The sequence below is a fragment of the Acomys russatus genome, chromosome 1 (assembly GCF_903995435.1).
Source record: "Acomys russatus chromosome 1, mAcoRus1.1, whole genome shotgun sequence".
Classification (NCBI taxonomy): Eukaryota; Metazoa; Chordata; class Mammalia; order Rodentia; family Muridae; genus Acomys; species Acomys russatus.
The window spans coordinates 58,006,310-58,029,046 of record NC_067137.1 but is presented as its reverse complement, the minus strand read 5'-3'; positions in this window follow the sequence as shown (position 1 = coordinate 58,029,046).

Sequence of the window (22,737 nt, the reverse complement as noted above, 5' to 3'; positions counted from 1 at the left end):
GCTCCTGACAGCCCAGAAGTATATAGTATCTGGTGGGAGACTCTTTGGATATCATTTTCAGGACACTCATTGCCAACAATAGCAAGCTCCCTCATAAGACCATCCAAAAGCCTGATAGAGAGGATTTGTCTATTAGATTTCACTTGCTGCAAATTTTATTTATCACCCAACTTATGCTGGCTACAATTTAGAAGGTTCTTTACAGAGAGAGGATAAGCAGGCTACCAAGATGAGACTTGATAGGCTGTGATCATATAATGGGGAAGGAGGTCCCCCTCAATCACAGACATAGGAAAGGGGAATAGGGTGAAAGCGGAGGTGGGGAGGAATGGGAGGATACAAGGGATGGGATAACAATTGAGATGTAATCTGAATAAAAAAAGAAATGTCTCTGAAGTAAAACAAAAGACAAGATAATCTAAGAACATAATAGAGTTACATTTTTAAAAAAAGAACAACTTGAGGCCCCTTTTAAAAGTAACTAAGTCAAATGGATGTTTCTTTCAGTAGTAGAAGAAAAATATAACATTTAAGTTTAAAGAGAAGAATAGAAGAAGAAAAAAAAGATTCTGGGCTACTTCTGTGAAAGGGAGAACAAAAAGAGGATGGAAAACACTTTGCAAAAGTAGCGAACAGTGGGTAAGATGGGAGCTCATTCTCTTTACTATGCTACATCGTTTTATGATACTTATGACCTAAGTTAACCTCACATGACAGGTTATGCAGCAAAGTTATTGGAGGTCAGGAAATGCACTATTTTCTCTGATAAGTCATATTTGTAAAGGAAGACCATCGAGTCTTTTTGAACATTTAAAGCCCTTTTCAAGCACAATGACAAACAGATTTTCAATGGTTCCTAGGAGAATTTCTCATAGATAGTCACCTGTAAGAAAACACAGATCTTTGACCAGCTGTGACCATGAATGAGGACAGCCCCTTGTTTCAGAAATTAAATCATTTTGTCAAACAATAAATAGGTATCCATCTTCAGGAAGTGCCTTGCCATGCCTAGGAGAAAATGTTCACGGGGACGTCTCTGAATATGCATCTTAACCCTGGTCTCCTTTGCTGCATGCTCACTGCTTGAGTGGTACATACAGAGCAACGAGATGAGGAGGCAGAAAATGTTCACACCTCCTCTTACCTGACCAAACTGTTTGTAACCAGGCCGTTATTGTTCCCATTGATCTTTCTAATGCCTCCTTGGCTCCCACCACTTCTCAGTTCCCAAGACTGCAGAGTTCTATGGTCTCCATACTCACTATTTATGTACAATAAATTTCCATTTGTTAAAGCTCCTTGGAGTGCATTTCATTGCCTTCAACATGGGAATACTGATGTACGGATGCTTTTAGGCAGCCTACATGTCAGTAACATGGATCCTTGAAGCAGGCCATTCCAGGAAAATGCTTTGGGCTGTTGGTTTTAAAACTCACCCTGTAGGCAGTTTCCTTACCAAATATACATGACAGGCCCTCGAGTCTTCAGTAAATGCTCTCTGGGAAGGTCTTAAACCAAAGGTCTTCCATCTTTGTTTCCTAACACACTGGAGACATGGGGAAAGGGCTCTTCAACACTACTGTCCCTGAATAAACTATGATTCTGAGTGTGTGGCTGAGATCAGGACTGGGTGGGAGGGTAGGAAATGCTTTTCATGACTTGAATCCTCCTTTACCTACCTGTTCAGCTTGAAAAGACAATTGCATATTACGTTAGTAGATAAGCTGGAATACATTTGTAAAGCAGGATTAAGCACACACAAAACAAATAAGTCAGAAAAATATACTGGAAGTAAAATGCAAGCTGAAAAAATTCAAAAGCAATTTAGATGTTTAAAATTTAAAGACATAGAGTCATAGATAGCTGGAACATTCCTAGAGCTGCTCATCCAGTCTTACCAATGTACATGGTCCATTCCATGACAATATTCTGTTTTCCTGCTTCCTAAAATCATTATCCAAATAATATTGCATTTTTCTACTGTTGCTATTAAATTGACATAGGGTCTTACTATTCAGACTTGGTGGCCTTGAACTCCTTTCCTTAGCTTCCTAAGAACTGGGCCTAGAATAGAGACATAAGCTGCCATAAATAGAGATCATGCAAGCTCTAAAAATGCATCCATTCACATGATGTCCAACTTGGATCTTCTTTATCACTGTATAGGAGAAACAGCCCTGGAATCAGACTCTGAAAACCTGAGCCTCTACAGATGATATGTTTTCTCAGGCCATTGAACGTCTGTGGTTCTGAATTTCTTCAGCATAGGAGTTTGCAGAACTGCAAACGATAGGTTAAGTTTAGGGCCATCAATATTTTTCTCAAGGCTAAGAACATATTCAGTATCTAGTCAGTACTATAGTAACTATACGACCTTTAGCAGGTAATGTGAAAACAAACAGCTTTGAACTCTCTGGCATTGAGACCAAAATCTCAATAAATAGATTAGACACCCAACTATAATGTTGTCTTATGAAGTTAATGTTTAAGGTGGCTACCTATCAAAGATCCATCATGGTATATTAATAAAACTACATATTGTAGACAAAGCTAACAGTAGATTACCACATTTTTTGTGTCAATTCTTGACCTTTATGATAGAGTCTGCATCAAAATTGCTACTTAAGTTATAGGTATAGCATATGAAATGTTAGATCAAGTGCCCCCAAGACACAACTGACAAATTTTCACAGACTTATTGACTGTAAATATTATAACTTCAAACTAGACAGATCCAAAAAGAATTACGTTTTAGAGTAAGATAGCTAATAATAGCTCAAATTTATTCTATACATTTTTCTTTCAAAAGTTTACCAGAAGAATAAACATTAAATTTAAAGAAGTCATTCATTAGAAGCTCCAGTTCAATTTGTAAATTTTTACCAGAAAGAAAGCTCAATGGCAAAGGAAATAATTGCCTAATTTAGGTACCTTTCTTGATGGTGTCACAGAATTCCTACCTTGAAGCCACACAAGGAAAGACAGACTTTGTTGGGCTTAGGATTTGAGGGTAAAGCCCGGCACGCTGGAGATGGCATGATAGTTAGGACTCTCTGGTGGTGGCCATTAAATGCTCCTTGCTTCCATCCTTTAATGGATCAGGAAAAGAGAAAGCTAAGTTAGAAGCAGGGCTGTGCTATAAACTAAAGTATGGGACCAGTTGCTTATTTCTTCCAGCTGGGCCCCACTTAAAGGCCCCCCATTAAAGGCCCCACAATGGAACAAACCAGTTGGTGACGGAATATGCAAATACAGTAATCCAGTGGGACATTTCACGTTTTAACCCTAACAACTACTGAGAAGACACTGAGGAGCCTACCTACGCAAAAACCTAGTCATATACTTAATATAAAAAAATGGATGCCAATACACATTAAATACAAGTTCAAATGCCTTTTCAAATAAAATGTGCTTGAAACATCTACATTTGAGATTACCTTCAATGGATGTGAGTCCAATCATGGTTTTATTTCCCATTGAAACTACTATTTCATATTTTCAAAGTGAAAAGTAACTATGCCATGCTGACAGCTTTTTTGTTCTTTTCTGGCTATTCTTTTGTTCTATAATTTTTAGTGTGTAGAAACTTGGCGATAAAATCATCAAGCAGTTGTCCTTCTGTATGTTCACATATGGGTTTTGTGATTCTCTTTCTCATTCATTGAGGATATAAACAGACTTGTCTTTTGACGGAAACTCCTTTTATATGTCTCATAATTTAGGAAGAACAGGGCCTTCTGTGATAAAAAAAAAAAAACATCAAAAGCATCATTATTCTGCATTTATCTGTACTGAACTGCCTGTTTTATCAACTACTATTTAAAAAGTTCTGTTTCTTTTCTGTATTTGGCTATAGTCCTCCAATTCATCTCATCTCTATTATCTTTTGGGATAAGGCTTTGCCTAGATTGTGGCTCAAAAAATAAAACCTCATTATTCAAATTATCAGTGACATTCAAAATAAAAAAATGTTTTCATGTAATCTTGTTTTGGTGAAGTTGGCAAATGAGTATCATTTAGCACTTGGGATGCTGATCTTCTCTTTTGTTCTGATTGCCTTTGGTAATAAACTGCTACACAGGACGTGCTGAAATCAACCATTTGTCCTTTACTTCCTTCAGTTGTGTGTTCTTTATCTCTTAGTGGCACTCTGAAATTTTGGCTTTTCAAAGCTCCTCAAGCTGCTGCATAGAATGATAAATTTTTATCTAATGCTCTTTCTGAACACTGGTCATTGTAACCTGTATATAATCAACAAATGAGTACAGGTTTTTAGGGAGGGGATTGAACATTTAGAAAGGGTGAGGAGAAGCATGCACAGAGGTAAACTGAAGTAGACAACCAAGATGTTCCCAGTTATCAAGGATCACAAATTCTCAATTGTCTGTGCTTAAATATTGGAACATGCTTCTACTCAAACATTGCCTGAAGATGAAACCATGCTCTTTCAGCCTGTCTCAGCTTGAGAATCTTATTAGCTACTCTGAGCTCTTCTTCTTTTAACTCACCTTTTCCCTTGATTTGACTCATCACTGGTAGTTTAACTTTGTGAGATATGTATATATATCTCACAAATTACATTGAAAAATTTAAAATTCAGAAGTTTCAAAATAATATATGTTTATATTAGAAGACCAGAAGAATACAAAGAATGAGGAAAAACACATAGTTGATTTCTCTACCTAAGGCAGGCCAGTGCTAAGATTAAACAGTAGACATCTTTGTTCAGCTGTATTGGGGTATCTAGCTCCTATAGAAAAATCATGTCAGATATATCAAATCCATCTATTCACATGATGTAAAACTCAGACCTTCTTTAACACTGTACAGGAGACACAGTCCTGCAATAAGGATCTGAAGGCCTGAGCCTCTACCTGTAGGCTTTCTTGGGCCATTGACTGAATTTCTTCAGCATGGGAGGTTAAAGAACTGCAAACAACAGGTTAAGTTTACTGCTGTTAATATTTTCCTCAAGGGTAAGAAAATAGTCAATGGCAGACTGTGGAGGTAAACACCTTTAATTCCAACACTTGGGAGGTAGAAGGAAGGTCTCATTGAGTTTGAGTCCAGCCTGGTCTACAGAGCAAGTCCATGACAGCCAAGGTTACACAGAGAAACCATGTCTCGAAAACCCAAATGAAACCAAACCAAAAACTCAAACATATTCAGTATCCACTTGGTACTTTTGTAACTATAGGGCCTTTAGCAGGTAACATGAAAACAAATGTAGCTTTGGACTCTCTTGTGTTTATGGACCAAAATCTTCGTAAGTAGAATAGACACAATTTTGAAATAATTCTTTCCCTTGGAAATATGTAAATATATCTTGGAAAGATACAAAAATATCTACACTCTCCTCCTTGGGTCCTAATGAGAAATCAAAGTAAGATGACACCAGTGTCACTCTTAGGAATGAAAGAATTTATTAGGCTTGCTCATAGAACAATGGGTGAGAAGTTACAGACAGAATCATGGTTGACCTTAAGACGTTCTCACTGGAAGGTTTATATATAACTCTGATATTGTTCCCTACATGGCTGTGTAGGTGGACTGGCCTCTCTTTAATTCTTCCCTAACCCTTCTCAGAAACCCTGAATGTATGTACAAGTAGGGCAGAATTGCATCTAACTGCATACAGAGGAGTGGCTAGAGTAAAACGAAAGTCTATTGTATCAAAAGAGACATCATTCATTTATACGCTCAGAAAATAATGACAACTTCTCTATAGTGTGCCAGATTATGGGAATGTAATTTAAAATAAAGCTGTAATCTGGAAGAATGGCACAGTTAAATGGAAGGTAACTGAAACTAAGATGAATCAAATTCTCACATGACCCAAAAGGAAAACAACACATGCAGGATCCCAAATGAGTTCCATCCTGTATCTCACATTTGTTTCTAAATTCTGTTTGCCCCACATTTGTAAACACACACACACACACACACACACACACACACACACACACACACACACACACACATTCACACAGAGACATACATGGCCATAAGTATACCATAAATTCTAATAATAGAATATGCTGTTACAATATAAATTCCAATTGGAACTCTTTTCTTACTATAACAGCAGAATGAAGAGCTTATATCAAATTCAGATTTTAAAAAATACCACAAAACAGGAGCTAATTGCTAGAGTTTTAAAAATTGGAGAATATATTGTAGAGGTGATGACTTTAAAAGGCAAGAGTTATTTTTCAAGACACACGAACTTAAGAAACAAAATATATTCTGTTTTTATTTTCTCATTTATACCATGTAGTTTTGTGCATTAAGAAATAATTGAATCAGAGCATGACTTTTTAATTAAATAAATTGTTTCTTAAAGTATAGTCTGGAAATCCTCTGTCCACCAGGCATGTGGGTCTGTCACAGACTTGCAGACTGTGTAGGGACCAAGACAGAAGTATGAGTTTCAGTAGGCAACCTGGTTTTCCTCAACAACAATAAAATTAGCATAGCTGTACTTAAGAAGCCATGCATGGAGAAATCAATATGAAATGACACTCATTTCTCTGCTAAGATAAGAATATATATCTGTCATCCTAGCAAAGAAAGTTCAAGAGATATGACTAGGGTAAAAATGATTACAGGTCTCAATAAAGGGTTCAGAACTTTGTCTGTCTTGAGCTAAGGTGAAAGTGGTAATTCAGAGACACACATAGACACTCATGTATATTTGGGAAACCGAAGTAAGATAGTAGCAAACCATTATCATGGTCCCCATATTATCTCCTTTTTAAAACATTGAAAATCCAGTGGTGCAGCACTCAGAAGGCAGAGGCAGGTGGATCTCTAAGTTCAATGCCAGCCTGATCTACAGAGTGAGTTCCAAGACAGCCGAGGTTGAGCAGAGAAAGCCTGTCTTGAAAAACAAAACAAAATGAAATGAAATGAATCCAAACAAAATGACAATATAAAGGACATTGAAAATTCTATACCTATGCTCTCTTTGCTGAATCTAGATTTACTTATCATAAGCCATGAAAGCCATAAATAGGAACAGGAATATGCCTTATGGGTCTCTCTCTCTCTCTCTCTCTCTCTCTCTCTCTCTCTCTTTCTCTCTCTCTCTCTCTCTCTCTCTCTCTCTCTCTCTCTCTCTCTCTCTCTCTCTCTCTCTCTCTCTCTCTCTCTCTCTCTCACACACACACACACACACACACACACACCTGTACACATTTAGAAGTGAAAGAATAAGTAGTTGATACATGGTATGCAGTTAGGATTACTAAACACTATAGTTTGACCTAACAAGAACACTATTTTGGGGTTCTATTTCCCAAGAGCTCAGTTGATTAAGTCCTCATAGAGGCAAGCATATTAAAATGAGGTCACTGGAAGAGCCAGATCCAATATGACTATTGTCCCCATGGAAAGAACAGATTAAGACATTAGAAGATGTATAAAAAGGGAAAAACAATGTAAAAATGCAGGGACCAAACAGTTGTCTATCAGTCAAGAAGAGAGACATTACGATAATTTTCTCAGCGATGACACCCCAACTTCAGAATTATAGCCCCAGATATCATGCAGAACTGTGTTTTAGTTACAAAGTTTGCAGTGTTCCAGAGACAATAGCCTGGGAAGCCAGACTACCTTTTTCTCTGTTTTTCGGTTTCCCCTTGCTTTCTGCTATTCAAGTGTGTCAGGGTTAAAGTATGCACAGTGTGTAAGTGTGCAGAGTGTTAAAGTCACAGCCATCATCATCACAGCACAGTCATCTCAGCCTAAGTGAAGAATGCTACCACTCAGGAGGAGCGGAAGGGCAGAGAGGGCACAGTGGTATGATCAGTACCCTACAGCTGCTTCTTCAGTACAGAAATTTTCTTGCTTTGTCCTGCAGAAAGAAACACAGGACCATCAGGAAGGGAACCCTCTACTTACTGGCCAGTTTCCAAAACAGTGCTTCTCATGCCCAAAGTGTCCAGGTTTGTCTAGGATTGGTAAGGACTCACTATTTGCAGAAAATTCAGTCTAAGAATGAATTCAGAGTGAAAAAACAATGAGATGTTATGTTTATGTGGCCATGTTTACAAAGATATAAACACATATATTGTTTTAATTTCAGAAAATAAATATAGCACTTCATGCAAGGTTGTGAATACAGCCACGACTCTCTTTCATTTGCTGATTGAATAACAATGATAGAGCAGCATGAATCTCATCAAGTTCCTTACAGTACAGGATATATCCATTTGCTAGGATTACTATCAACTTTCAGCAAATTAGCAAACTGAGGAGTTACAAAATTCAATGTCATGTCCTGGTAAGTGGTTAAGATCTAACCCACATCTTTCTTTGTGTATTGCTTGTCTTCTATTTTCTGAGTTGTGAGAATTTTTGTGCAGCAAAATCCGAGAAATAATGAAGTATGATAAAAGAATTTGATAATTCCAAACATAGTGAAGGATTACACAGATGTAGGAGCAGGGAGTTATTACTGGTTAAGACCTTAAGAAATGGTATATCAAAAAGAAAGAAAGAAAGAAAGAAACACACAAACAAACAAGGAAACAAAGAAACAACAACAATGAAGAAATTAAATTGTTTTGAGATAAGCTACTATTTTTGGATTCATCGAGTGGGGAGGGGGATGCTTTAGGAGCTTGAAGGCATATCCAAGTCCAGAGTCATAAAAAGCTATGAAATGTGTGGAAAGGGTTGACAGACTATCTCCAGCTCTACAGCCCAAGTCTGCCAGAAAAGAAGGGGAGACCTATCTTGAGGAGATAGGGAGAGCCCTGTTGAGGCAGGAAGCATTATAAGGGGAGAAAACTTATGCTCATACTTTCTTTTAAGAAAAACCAACTTAAGAAAATATGGAGGAGGTGTTTGGGAAGTGAATCTTGTGACTATATAATGGGAGACTCATATAAGGTGATCCTTATAATGATTGAGGAAGAAGGCAATACTGGAAAGCAGGCACAGGTTCTGCGGTTGTCCTGGAAACTGAGACATCAGACGGTGGGGAATAATGGCATGTTTGAAATGTGAAAAAGTGTTTGGCTGAGAACTTTGGGTTATTTTGTGTTAGACAGGGTGGATTAGGATGATCATAAACAAGATAGGAAATGCAGTCAAAATTGTCAGTTCAGCCACAAGTGTATTCATGAATAGTAGAGGGAGAGTGGCATATAAGAAGACAGAAGCTAGCCAAGTAAAAGAGGCCAGAAGAGCAGTATTTTAAACCCTAAGCTTAATGGAACTCTTGGCATGTCTTTTCTCAGACTTCAAACTACTTTTTCCTAAAAGAAATGTTCTAAATATTCAGAGATGTGAAGATTTAGAGGAAATAGTTCTGATGTAATAAGGTTTGGGTGCCAAATTGGTTATTGATTGATTATATAACCTTTGGCATATCATTTAATCAAACATAGATGTGACATCTGAGCAATGAAGCCACGGGAGCTTTGATTCTTAGTTATTTCTTTACAGGAGAATTTTGCTCAAATCACTGAATACTTTGGAGTACTGTTCTAGGCCCATTTCAAATTTTGTTGTAGGATTAAATTTATTGTACATAATCCTAACTTTATAATACAGTCCTTTTAGGAATTGATAGTTCAGAGGCATGATATTTCTCTTTTAGCACCATGCTAAGAACAAATTGTATTCATAAGAGAGAATTTGCAATAGACTGGCAATAAGATGTATCAAGACTGGGTAGAAATCTTGCCAAACTATCATGACAGTATATTATCATAATGATCATCATTAGCAGTGTCTAGTGATAAATATGTCATTTTATGTCAATATTTATTCTTCATTTGGAATGTTTTCATAGGAAATAGCTTAACTTTTGGGCTCAATATAGAATTCTAAGAATCAACTAAAAATCACTCACTATATTGGTTCTTCAATGAGAACTGGATGGTAAAGTCCACATTCTGCCCTCTAAGTTCTAGAACTTCTCATTACAAATATTCTATGGAATGAAAAAAACTCCACTATCTGAATCATTGCTAAGTTTGTTCTAGAACTTATCATTTAATAACATGACCTATTTTTTAAAAGTTGTTTCACTACTTCACAGCCTAGAGGAATTCAACTAAAGACTTTACAAGATGAATTAATGTCCAGAAGTACAGTATGATGTCAAGCTAGTAAGTCAGAAAAAAAACTTTTATCCAGAAATTAAATGGTTATTGATTGATATGGTAGATAAAACAGTATTTCAGATTAAATGAATAAATGTTGTAGAACATAGAGTATTTCTATATGCAATGCTGTTTGCAAAGTGCTTCAAAAAAAAAAAACAAAACTAAATTCCATCTCTGAGGTTAATTACTATGTCTGAGGTCCAGAAATAATAGATTAAGTGGAAAGTTGGCTCCTAAAGTTAAAGAAGGAGAAGAAAGCAATGCATATCCAGTAGTGATTTATGTCCTACTGATGAATTTGAGGGAAGAAAGCCAAATCCCACACCACTTTTCTATGCTAAAGGTTTTAGGCTAAAGTACTGGGACAAAATTAAAAAGATGCATATTCCTTTAAGTAGGGCAGAGCAACTCCACATTTTGTCTATAATTAGAAACCACTCTATTTTTCTTAGTTAACTAAAGGTAGATTGCCTCCTCAGATGCTCTGAGAACACTCAGTCATCCCTAGTTTCTAAGAGGCTTACAGCTCTTCATGGAAATCAGTATGGAAGTTGAGTTAACTACTCCATGAAGGCAAGACAGTATCACAGCCTCCATATGAAATGCCTATATCAAGGTGCATGGCATAGTGGAATAGTCTGGAGAAGCTAAAATTAGCTGGCACTTTTTCTTGAATATATTAGTAAATAGCTAATTTTGACAAAGTACTCAAGTATATATAGTTTTTCCTTGACAAGTATTCACCTCCAGTTTTTCTTTGACAAAATATTCAACTGTAGATTTTCTCACCTATAAAACAGGCAGATGGTGTTAGATGCCTTCTAAAATTCTAGTTGTTTAAAATATAAACAATAACATGTAAACTCAGAAAAATGTAAAACTTTATACGTATGAACACATACGTATTTCTAAAAGCTTCACTTGGAAGTTTCTGCTGAACTTTCCCAGAGCCATCCTGGAGAGCATACACTTTTTCGGAATGTCACGTAAGTTTGTTTTTACATAAATCAAGTTTCCAAAAAGAAACTCCAAGAATCTCATTGTGAGGACAGCCAGGAGTACATGTTAAAAATAAAAACAAACAACACAAAAATACCTTCATAATGTCTTCTGTGAAGATCTGTCCAGGTGACTTTTTCCAGTTAATTGATGCATAAAAGGTGGTGAAGATTAATGTACATCAAAATGAAAACCAAATTGAATTTTTGACATTTTTGCAAATAAAAACCCCAAAGAATACATAGGTGCCTTTGATTCGTCACAGCTGGAAGACTCTGAATCGTGAAGGGCTCTAAGAGAGGCCATTAAATAGCGTGAGATGTTTTGTCAGTGTGGAGGGAAAGTAATTGAAGAGCCAAACTGTGGATACGAGCATTGCATTTTAAAATATTTACCAAACAGAGGCTAAATGAGTCCTTTCCCCTCACAACCAAAGCACAAAGTGTTGACTAGGTACTAAGTATAGCATATTTTTAATAATTTAAGTACTTAATTTTTATGGGATCAGACTATGATTTTTGTTCACTCCCATTTATACTTGACATTAAAAAATATTGATCATCTAAGCAATTGGATTTTTGTCTTTGTGAACAGAAAAAAATTTAAAGCTAACAACTGCTTTATGAGACAAGTTGGAGATAGCAGCGTGGTATGGAATAAGTATGGAAGGTAAAACCATAATTACTGGAGCTCATGCCTGGTGGGCCCCAGACTGGGACCTGCATAGGTCTTAGGCGCAAGGGGAAAACCTCGTACTATTATTCTACGATATGGGCATAGTATTAAACTACTGCCCACGCTCTTGTCTTTATAACTATAGATAGGACCTTTGCTGTCCCTCATCAACAAGCTTCTTTTGCAATAGGTAGTGACTAATTCAGAGTCCCACAGCTGGTCAGTGTGTAAAAAATAGGAGACTGTGGAGTGCCCAACTATAAATGGCTCATCAACATCTCACCCTTCCCTTAGGGGTTCAGTTACTGAAAACGTGGGTCAGAAAGAGCAGATGAGGAGAAGAATGGGTGGAAAGAGTGTAAGGGAGAGACAGCGTCTACCTGCAGAGAAACATTACCTGCTGGACATGGCAGGGTAGAGGCACACATGAATTCACATCATGTAGGAGTGCATTTATAAGATCTGCACAAGATCAGGCCAGCTAAAATGCCAGCACAGGCAGGGGGGTTCATGAAGTCCCACCCTTACCCAAGAAGCTATCAGTCATTGATGGCTACTCGGATAGGGAGAAAAAGGCTTTGTCAGTCATGTAGCCCCTAAAAGCTCCAGCAGGTAGGGAAAGGAAAGGTATGGGAGTGGATTTGATCAAAACATATTACATGAATGTATGAAATTTCAAAAAGCATGTTGCCAGATGTAATGGCTACTTCCTTTAAAGGCAGCCAAGGACATTTAAGAATTATTACTGTGTGAGTTTGAGATTGTGCTCTGAAACACTGTAAGTTTCAAGTCACCATGGGCTACAGAATGAGACCCTGCCTCAAAAATGTAACATTCATATTAGTAACATTAATAATATTAATTACATGAGCATAACATCTTTTGTAATAGACACAATAAAGAATATATAAAGAAAGATGAAGTATATTGTAAAATACCAGCACATCTTTGTTAGGACCACACAAATAAGACCCCAGACTACTAGTCATGTGTTGTCCCAAGGAGTTGAAAGTGATGTATAAAAGGATTTATTGCAGCACACAGGAAGTAATTTTTCCCTCAAACAGTCCATTTTATCTGAATTCACTCATGAGCATCTACAGGTAGTTTTTACTATTTTTACATATCCTTAAATGGAATGACTTTTTCCCTATGGCCATCTGAGTAGGAGATGAAGTTGACAAGGCAATGCAAGAAGTAGCATGTGTTTCATATAGCCTTGAAGTTCTTATGATGATTTCTTTCATCATTACATTCAATATGTACTTCAACAGTTGACAATGTACAACTACTGAGTGACAAAGAACAGCCTTGACATTAAAAAGTGACTTCCAGATGGAACAAGAGGATCAGTGTCTATTCTGAGGAGGAGAGCAGCATTTTCTTAATCAGCTGTATGTTTCTAAAACTTTAAATTTCTAAATGAGGTTAATAAATCTAGAGCTAAAATGAAAACACATTTGATAATCATCTTGCAAGTAAACACTGCTGTATTTCCATTAGCATTAGACCCAAGGTTGAAGCAAGTTAGAAAAGAATGCAAGAAAACAAAACATACCCCATATATGCACACAGCTCAAATATGTAAATAAGAGTATCAAGAGCAAAAAATTTAATAAAAATCCTACTATTTAGAAAATGTGCATGTAATCAAAAGCTATCCGACTGGAATTTTTTATGCATGCAAAGTTTTTTCTCAAGTTCTTGAATACTTTTATGTTGGGAATCTTCCATAAAGGAACTTCCAATAATTTCCTTCTCTTTTTCTCTGTGAATTGTATTCATTTATGTATCAGATTTTGGAAATAACATTTTGCTGAGTTACGATATCTCTATATACTCTCAACCTTCTTTCATGAAGTTGACAATTTTTGGGCAGATAGAGAATCTGTTAAAATATAAGGTTTTTCTTTAGAATACTGGTAAACATGTTAAGTTCTCACATTTGGCAGGTAGAAAACTAAACTGAAAAACAGGGAAAACCTTCAAAGTATGGTGATAGCTTAAAATGTACACAAACTGGCTTCAGGTAATTGACTGAAACTTTCCTGATCCTTAAAATTACTTTATCAACACTAAGTCAAGAAATACAGGCATCTACAGCTCCTTTTCATATGAAAAATGCTTCAGCCAACCTTGTCACTTTTGGCACCTTATAAAAAACCATGTGAGCTTCTGTATTACACCTAGAATCTCCATTCAATGGGCCAATATCAATAAAATTAACCTGATCCAGTTTTATGTACCTTTCACTATTATTCCATTTCCTTAAAACCCATTCCCACACACATTCCCCAGACTTCTGCTTGAATGAATTTTCAAACTCATTAAGCTCTTTAGTAGTTTAGCATACGTTTTCATGGACTATACATTCTATCTTCCCTGTAGGAGCCTGATTAGCCTTAAGTCTGGTTACAGGTCTACAGGATTGGGGCAGAAGTAATCTATTATTAAATAGAACTGGTATATATGTGATCAGACCAAACAGGTCCCAAGGTCACAATCAAGTTACATGAAGAATTTGCCTAAATGCCTTTTGTTGCTGTTCTTATTACAATAACATCTGCTACCAAGCATGCACCTATAACCTTATATGGGGTGCCTTCTTATCAGTTGACTAAGGAAGAGAAGACTAAGACCTGGTCTACTGAAGTTTCTGCATAATTATGCAGGTACCACCCAGAAGTGAACAGCTTCTGAAAGACCCCGAAGGGAGACCCTCACTCAAGCCTCGGGATGGCGCGTACCCAAAGACACATAAACGACCACCTTGCTGTAAACACATGAGGCAGTTTATTGGCGGGGCTCCGGGTCGACACGTGTCTCACGCAGGAGACAGAGGGGTCGACCCAGAACCTCAGGAGCTTAGGATTTATATGGACAAAGGTCGGGGGGAGCGGGAAGTTTTGACGCGGCCACACACAATTGGTTGTTTCAAACATTTGAACATCAGCAAATTGCATAGGCAGATCTGGGGTAAGGTCAGACTTAATCACACGGGAACAGTCCTTGGTCCCTGTTTTCTCGGAACCCGAGGGTAGATGTTTATCTGAGCTAACGACACATCTGGTTAAACTCAAACTTGGAACATTGTGTGCGGGCCTCAAGGGGAGATTAAGCAAACACCATAAGATCAGATGAGGGGTCTTGGCTCATTACTCACTCGACCATTTCCGGTACCTTTTTCTCTCAGGAATTTGTCCTTGTGTATTCTCCCTATCTTTTACGGCCAGCCGGTCCCTGGAACACTCAATAGGCCTTTGTCTCCTAGCTCCGCATTCTTTATGACTTATCATCTGGGGCCTTGGGCTAGCATACCTGCCGACCTGCACTCTCAACTATTTTGGCTTATGAGTTAGAAAGCTCTGCTGCCCTGGTTGCTTTAATGCTAATTAAAAAATTCTCTCTCTCACTTCATCATTACCACTCCTTTTTGGGACAACCCTTAGTGTCACCAGTGAAGGGAAATCTTTATAATGGGTAGAATTTTGGGCAGTCCACATGGTCATATATTTTGTTTGGAAGGGGAAATAGATAGATTGTGATTTTTTTTTTCCCACTAGTTCATGAACTTAGCCAATGGAATGGGTAGATGGCCAGGGACTTGGAAAGAACATTATTGGACAATTAGTGAGAAACGTCTGGGGAAAAGTATGTACATAGATGTAAAGTATGTAAAGGATGTGAAGATAGTTGTGTCTCATGTAAATGCTTACCAAAAGGTAACTTCAGCAGAGAAGTTAAGTAATCAAGCAGATATAATCATCTATTCTGAGGACAGTCAGCCTCTTTCCCCAGCAATTCCTGTCATTACCCAGTGGGCCCATGAACAAACTCGACATGGGGGCAGAGGCAGGGATAATGCGTGGGCTCAACAACATGGACTTCCACTTACCAAGCCTGAGTGCTACTGCTGAGTGCCAGATACCCAACAGCAGAAACCAACACTGAGCCTCAGATATGGCACAATTTCCCAGGCCAGAGACCTAGTGGTAGATTGACTATGCTGGACCACTTCCTCTGTGGAAAGGGCAGCACTTTTTCCTTATTGAAGTAGATACTTAGTCTACTTATAGATTTGCTTTTCTGCACTCAATGTGTCTGCCAAAAACCACCCTTCATTGCACACAGAATGCATTACTCACTGCCATGTTATTCCAAGCAGTATTGCTTCTAATCAAGGAACTCAGTTGACAGAAGTGTGTGATGATGGGCTCACAATCAGGGAACCCACTGGTCTTACCATGTTCCTCGCTGTACTGAAATAGCTGGCCTGATAGAAGACTCAGTGCCAATTATGTCGCAGTAGCCTGAAGGGCTGGGTCAAGGTTCTCTAGAAAGTAGTATATGCTTTGAATCAGTATCCAATATATGGTATGTTTTCCCCCAAAGCCATTATCCACAGATCCAGGAACCAAGTTGTAAAAAAAAGAAATATTTCCATGAAATATAGCCCCTAATGACCCACTGGGAAAACTGGCCACTTTGGGCTTCTAATGCCCCTAAGCCAACAGGCTAAAAAAAGACTTAACAGTGTTAGGAGGGGGTGATTGATCCAGACTAGCATAGGGAAATTGGATTGCTTCTCCACACTGGAGGTATGAAAGTTTATGTCTGGAATTCAGGAGCTCCTTTAGGGTATTATTGAAAGGACTAAGTTGCTTTATAGTTAGACCCCATGTTATTGAAAATCTGCTTCCTTGGCGGCCTATGTTCTCTTAGACACAGAGAAAAACAACAAGTTTACACAAGTTGCAGCTGCCAACCAATCAGAATGCAGGTCAATAAGGTTACGACCCTTCCTTTAGATAAAAATTCCCCCTTGAGATTTAGCCTAGAGGCACTCTCCAATCAGCTTAAAGGTCAACATTCCTATGTACCTTTTAGCCAATCATGTAGCTCCAAGGCTTGGCAATCTTAGCTTGTGGTGTCCCCCATCCGCCCCTCCCCCCTCCGACCCAGAGCAGCTGGGGCTGCCATCTTCTCCATTTGCTGCAGGACTGACAGTCGGTCTGAGCTCTGAGCTTGTTAAATAACGTGACTCTGTGCAGTTAAAGTCGGATTCGATTCCTGGTGGTTGTTGGGGGTCTTGGGATCCAGGTATTATTGTCTCTTAATGCTACCATGTTCTGTGCTTAAAGTCAGTGGAAAACTACAACAACCTACCACAGGCGAGTATGACAAAGAGCACAGTTATGGGTTGTTCTTTCAGAAAGAATGCCAAGACCTATTGGATCTATCTGGGGGCAGAGGAAGTAAAATTAGTAGTAGAGGGAGATAGTTGTAAATATCAGCTAAGGTCAGGTGACCAGTTGCAGTAACAAGGACTATAACTGATATGAATATTTCTGTCATGTTTTGCTCAGAATGGGCTTGTACTTCCTCCTTGCTTTAATGTTTGTGCTTCCCTCCTCGATTTAATTATCATGTAATATAATATCAATTAGGAGAATAACAGTGGTTAGCATATTTAAGTTTTGAGATAACCAATTAAAAGTGTCCTTCAGGAGAGAATGCCACGTATTCTAAAACTTATAGTACATTCGATGTTGTACTAGTAATTGTTATATCATTGTTAGGTGTAATTATGACCTGGGTAAATATGTAACTTGTTTGTAGTTGTACCTAGGATAGATGCAATTATGTCCTGGTTGTTGTTTTTATTTGGCAATTGAGCATGACATTGAAGAAATAGTTGTGTGTCAAGTTGATACCGGATGGATTTGGGATGGTTTTTCTTGGTTGTCGACTACATTTAGATTTAAGCAAAACCGAAGCTTCTAGGTACATTGATGAGACTTTTTAATATTTTGAGGTGGAAAGACACTTTAATCCAGATCTTTTGAAATGGGAAGAGGCACCTTTAATTTGGGACACGCCTTCTACTGGAAGCTGATAAAAAGAACATGATATTTGCCTACTTGTTCTCTCTCCTTTGCTAACAACTCTATTTCTGCATTGGCCTTAGAGTCTCATTCTTCAAGATTCTGGCATATACTGTCGAGCTGAGATATCCAGGCTTGTGGACTAAACAACTACTGTATTCTTAGACTTTTTACTGGTAGACAGCTCATTTTGGACTAGCTGGACTATAGTCCATAAGCTGCTTTAATAAAACCACATATACATACATATATGAATATTTATAATTTCATAAGATTTTATATTAATTAATTAATATTAATATAATATATTTTTATATATTCGTGCCATAAGTTCTGATGCTCTAGAGAATGCTGACTGATACAGCATTAAGACAGTACTGGCAACCCTAGCAGATGTGTACAGATGGGAAGGCATGTACTGAATTAAGAGATTTTCTTTTAAGGAATAAGCTTGCTTTTGGTCATTTTTATTATACTAGCAAGTAATACACCCTCCAGAGACAGAAAGTCCTGTGGTTCTCTCTTTGACATATAAAAGTGAACCTTGAGAAAACCAGTAGATGTCAAAGAATCAAAGTTTTATCTTCCTACTTTCAGGGACCATAGTAATCCTAGCTAAGGCTTTTTGTAAATAAAATGAGATATTGTATGTAATTGGTTAGAATACCACCTGGCATATGGCAAATAGTCAATAAACATCAACTGCTATTTAGAGAACAGAAGCAATAAACCAGTTGAGTAATTTTGTGTCCTCTGTTACTTTGCTTAGTTTTAAAATTTATGTGAGTGGGTGTATATGTGTAAACAGGTGTTTAAATAGGAGCAAATTGAACATAGTGCCAGATTCCTTAAACTATGCCAACAAATAAGGAAGTACTTAAAATTCTTGTAGGGAAGTAAATTTCTTTGTTTCTAAAACACACTTTCCTAAATCTTCTAAGTAATATTTGATATTCTGGGCAAGAGTAAATTTCAGATATGGGGCACCAGAGTTCATGTGAAAGTCAGACCCCACTCTCCACTCAATTGTGGAGAATGTCCTGTCCCTTGGCTAGATCTGGGTAGGGGTTCAAAGTTTACTGAATGTATAGTCCTTGGATGGTGCCATAGTGTGAGCAGGACCCCTGTGCCCAGATCTGCCCATCATAATGTTCTTCTTGTGGGTTTCTAAAGCCCTCTGGATCCTTCTATTTCCCCATTCTCCCACGCTTCTCTCACCTAGAGTCCCAATAAGATGTCCTCCCCTCTGTCCCTCTTATGTCCCCTGGATGGGGAGGCCTGGTAGCACTCAGAGGAAGGATAGCAGGCTACCAAGAAGAGACTTGATACTCTATGAGCATAAACAGGGGGAGGAGGTTCCCCTCAGTCACAGTCATAGGGAAGGGGAGTAAGGGGAAATGGGAAGGAGGGAGGAATGGGAGGATACAAGGTATGGGATAACAATTGAGATGTAATATGAATAAATTAATAAAATATGTATAAAAAAAGAAAATGTAATCAAAGATGACAGTTTCAGGGGAAAAAAAAAAGAGTGAATTTCAGATGGTACCAAGAGAGAAAAGGGAGGAAGACAGCCTCTATGAGATGCAGGGGCGGGGGTTAGTTTTGTTTGAATGACAAGGGCAGAGCTTGAGTAAAAGTATAAGTAGTTATTTCCAAGATGGTCCAGCTACCATGGAAACTGAAACCGGATAGTAAGGGAAAAAAATTGCCTGCCATGCCCTTAGGAAATTTCCTTGTGAGGCTGAAGCTCTCTGGGATTATCATGTTGTATCGCCCATAGCAAGAAGTTTATCTACATTTGACTCCCTCCTGTTTCAGTTTGTTCACATCATGAATAGGCACCGCCATAACATCCCACTACGAGCAGTCAAAGCAAGTTTGAAGTATTTTATGGTACATGCTTAAGAGAAGATGCTCTCCATTCTGTGTAATTTGAAGTAGACACCCACCGAAATTGTCTGTAGTTACCAGGAATGGGTCACAGATAAGGCTGAAAGAGTGTAAGTTTGTAGACAGGAGTTTGCTTCTTGCGTTATTCTTGACTCTGATAATGACCAGGTCTTAACTAAGGCTTCAAACTTCAATTGAGTAGGCAGGATTTGTGAAGCAAGTTACAATTCTCTGCCCTTTATAATGCAGTGACGACAAACCATTAGCTGATAGGTTCCATCTCTTATCTCTCTCACATATTTTAAATTGTTTCAAGTTAAGTAGTGTCCCAACTAATCTGGCTGCTTGCCTGTCATATTAAGCGGAGTCAAAGTCTTTACTAGTTTTGTTGTTATTACATTTACCATTAGCTCTGGGCATAAAAATGTTAAGAAATATTCCATTTAAAGCTCTGTTTTCTTCCTCAGGGTCTTTCCTCAGGAGGTCCTTTCATTGCCTGCTGGTCCTCTGTCAAAAGGCATATCTTTATGTTCAAAATAAATCCTATACCTAATAGAAAAAAGTAACTATGACTTAAGATTTAAAGGGAAGCCTGCTGCTATTGGCCACATGCGAAGCTCACAAGTGCATGGAAGTTAATATTTTTTTAGATAATCTCTAGCCAAAAGAAAGATAATGGAAAAACAAGTCAGTTTGTCATCCTGCCATTTCCCAAAGAGGCACTTCTGAGAATAGGAGATTCCAGGTATAGTTAGTGAAAGCCTGAAAAAGAAAATATGTAAACCGTAGCACCAGAAATATCAAGGAGAGGAACTTCATCTATTTCTAACACTCATCTCTCAGTGCAAATACTGTCGCATTTTAAGGGGCAGAATACAAAATTAGCACTTTTACTGTGTGGGATTTGTTTCCAAGCATGTAGAAAATATTAAATGGCTAACTTCCATCTTTTTTGGCCTACAGCTTCTGAAGGATGCATATGTTAATACAGAACCAGAGGAACCCATGCACACTCACCCACTGTTGTGCATTAGATTCTTTATCTATAGACAATATTGTGGAACAAAACCCATGGTATTTATCAAAACATGGTGTCAATACTTAGAATGTGGTGTCAGTAGAGTAACTGGCTAGGGAAAATTAAAGCATGTCTGGAGATCTGGGCGCAATGGTACATGACTGTAGTCCCAGCACTCAGGGAGGAAGAGGCAGGCAGATCTCTGTGAGTTTGAGATCAGTCTACTCTACAAGGCAAATCCAGGACATCCAAGGCTACACAGAAAAAAAGCATTTCTGGAGTGGGTACCAATTCCTGTACAAACTTCTCCTGTGCATTTCAGGGTATAAGGTTTTGTATCAACTTAACATAGCCTAGAGTTATCTGGAAAGAAGAAACCTCAATTGAAAATATGCCTCTATCAGCCCATAGGCAAGACTTTGAGGAATTTTATTGATTAATGATTGGTGTAGGAGGCTCCATCTTAAGGAGGGCAGTGTCACCCCAGCCTAGATGGCCATAGTAGTATAAGAAAGGGGACTGAGCAATCCATGAAAGTTAAAACAGTAAACACCATTCCTCCATGGCCTCTTATCCAGTTTCTGCCTCTAGCTTCCTTCCTTGAGTTCCTGCTCTGATTCCCTCAGTAATAGTCTGTAATCTAGAAGTTGTAAGATGAAAAAAACACTTTCCTCTTCAAGTCTCTCTTGGTTACCATGCTATTTAACACAGTAACAGGAAGCCAAACTAACATGATCATATCAGTCTTTAATCTTTGTCTAATGTCTTCAGGAAAATTCAATATACAGAAATCAAAACCAGTCTCTGATGTTGCCAGACTAGAGCTGTAGAAGCATAGTACTGAGGCCAATCTTAGGGAAAAAGAGTTCATATTTGTGAAAGCATTAATAACTCATGCTTAGCCATCCCAACTTTCATTTCATGCCTCTGAAATTTTGGGTTGGGGGAGGTAGGTCACTGACTATATACATAAAAATATGCATAGGGTATCATTAAGGATGGTTCATTCCCCTTTGAAACTGGTTCTGAGTAAAATCTGTCCAGCTACAGAAAATGAAGACTTTTGTAGATTCTTCCTTGATAGTGGAAAATAATGGTTTTTTCTTAACTTTTCCAAAGCTGTAAACAACAACAACCAGTAAACATTATAGTTCTTAAAATTACGTCTACCATCATTGACATCCATGGGCTAAATCAACATTTACACTTCTCCTGATAGTATCCAATCCTAACCTACCAGTAGTTACTCTGATGCTCCTTCATCACCATGAATCATCATCATTTCATGCCACACTGCCCCTGAGGTGCCTGCTAAGATCTAGATAAGAAGTAACCCTACATATAGTTTGCATAACAAGCACAAAACAGAAAAAGTGACCATGCACAAGTATTATTTAGCATATAATAACAGTGAGAAAATAGTAACAGTAAACAGGTGAGGATAAAGCCAATTCCTCATGATTTTAGTCATTATTGTGTTACAACAGCGCTTAGATAACTCCAGAATATTTTCAGGGACATTTGGATTATTCCACTATAAAACTGATAGAGAGGCATTCTTCAGTGAAGGTAAGAACTTAAGAGGAAGAGGAAAATAAGAGAATATGTCTGTGCCTGTTTCATGAAGTTCAGAGATATATGAAAGGGATACTTTTAGAAGTTATTAGATTACTTAAATTGACATCTAATGTCTATATAAAAAACCATAATTTTATTTGAATAAAATTGATGCTCCATATGACCATTCCAAGAAAGCCGAGCACTACTAACCCAGCTTCTAAAAGTAGCCCTTTGAGTTAAATCCCTGTATGACTATCCTCTTTCCTTATTTCTGACACTACAGAGATTTTGCCTTTTTGGAACTTCATTCAAATGCAATCAGAACAGATCTTTGGGTTCTGCTCTTTGGCTTCTGCTTTCATTCACCCCATGATTTCATTATGAAAGTCTCCTAACTTTGAAATTTTGGTGGTGAAATCCAAGCCAAGCTTTTCACATGTGCAATTTTATTTCTCATTACTGAGCTGGAGATTCTTCTGTCTTCTTTGTAGCTGTGAGGACCTAGATGTGCTGTGTTAGTCTTCATCTATTTAGCACTTTGTATACTGTCCAAAAAGAGAATGATTTCTATTTTAAACTACTACAAGAA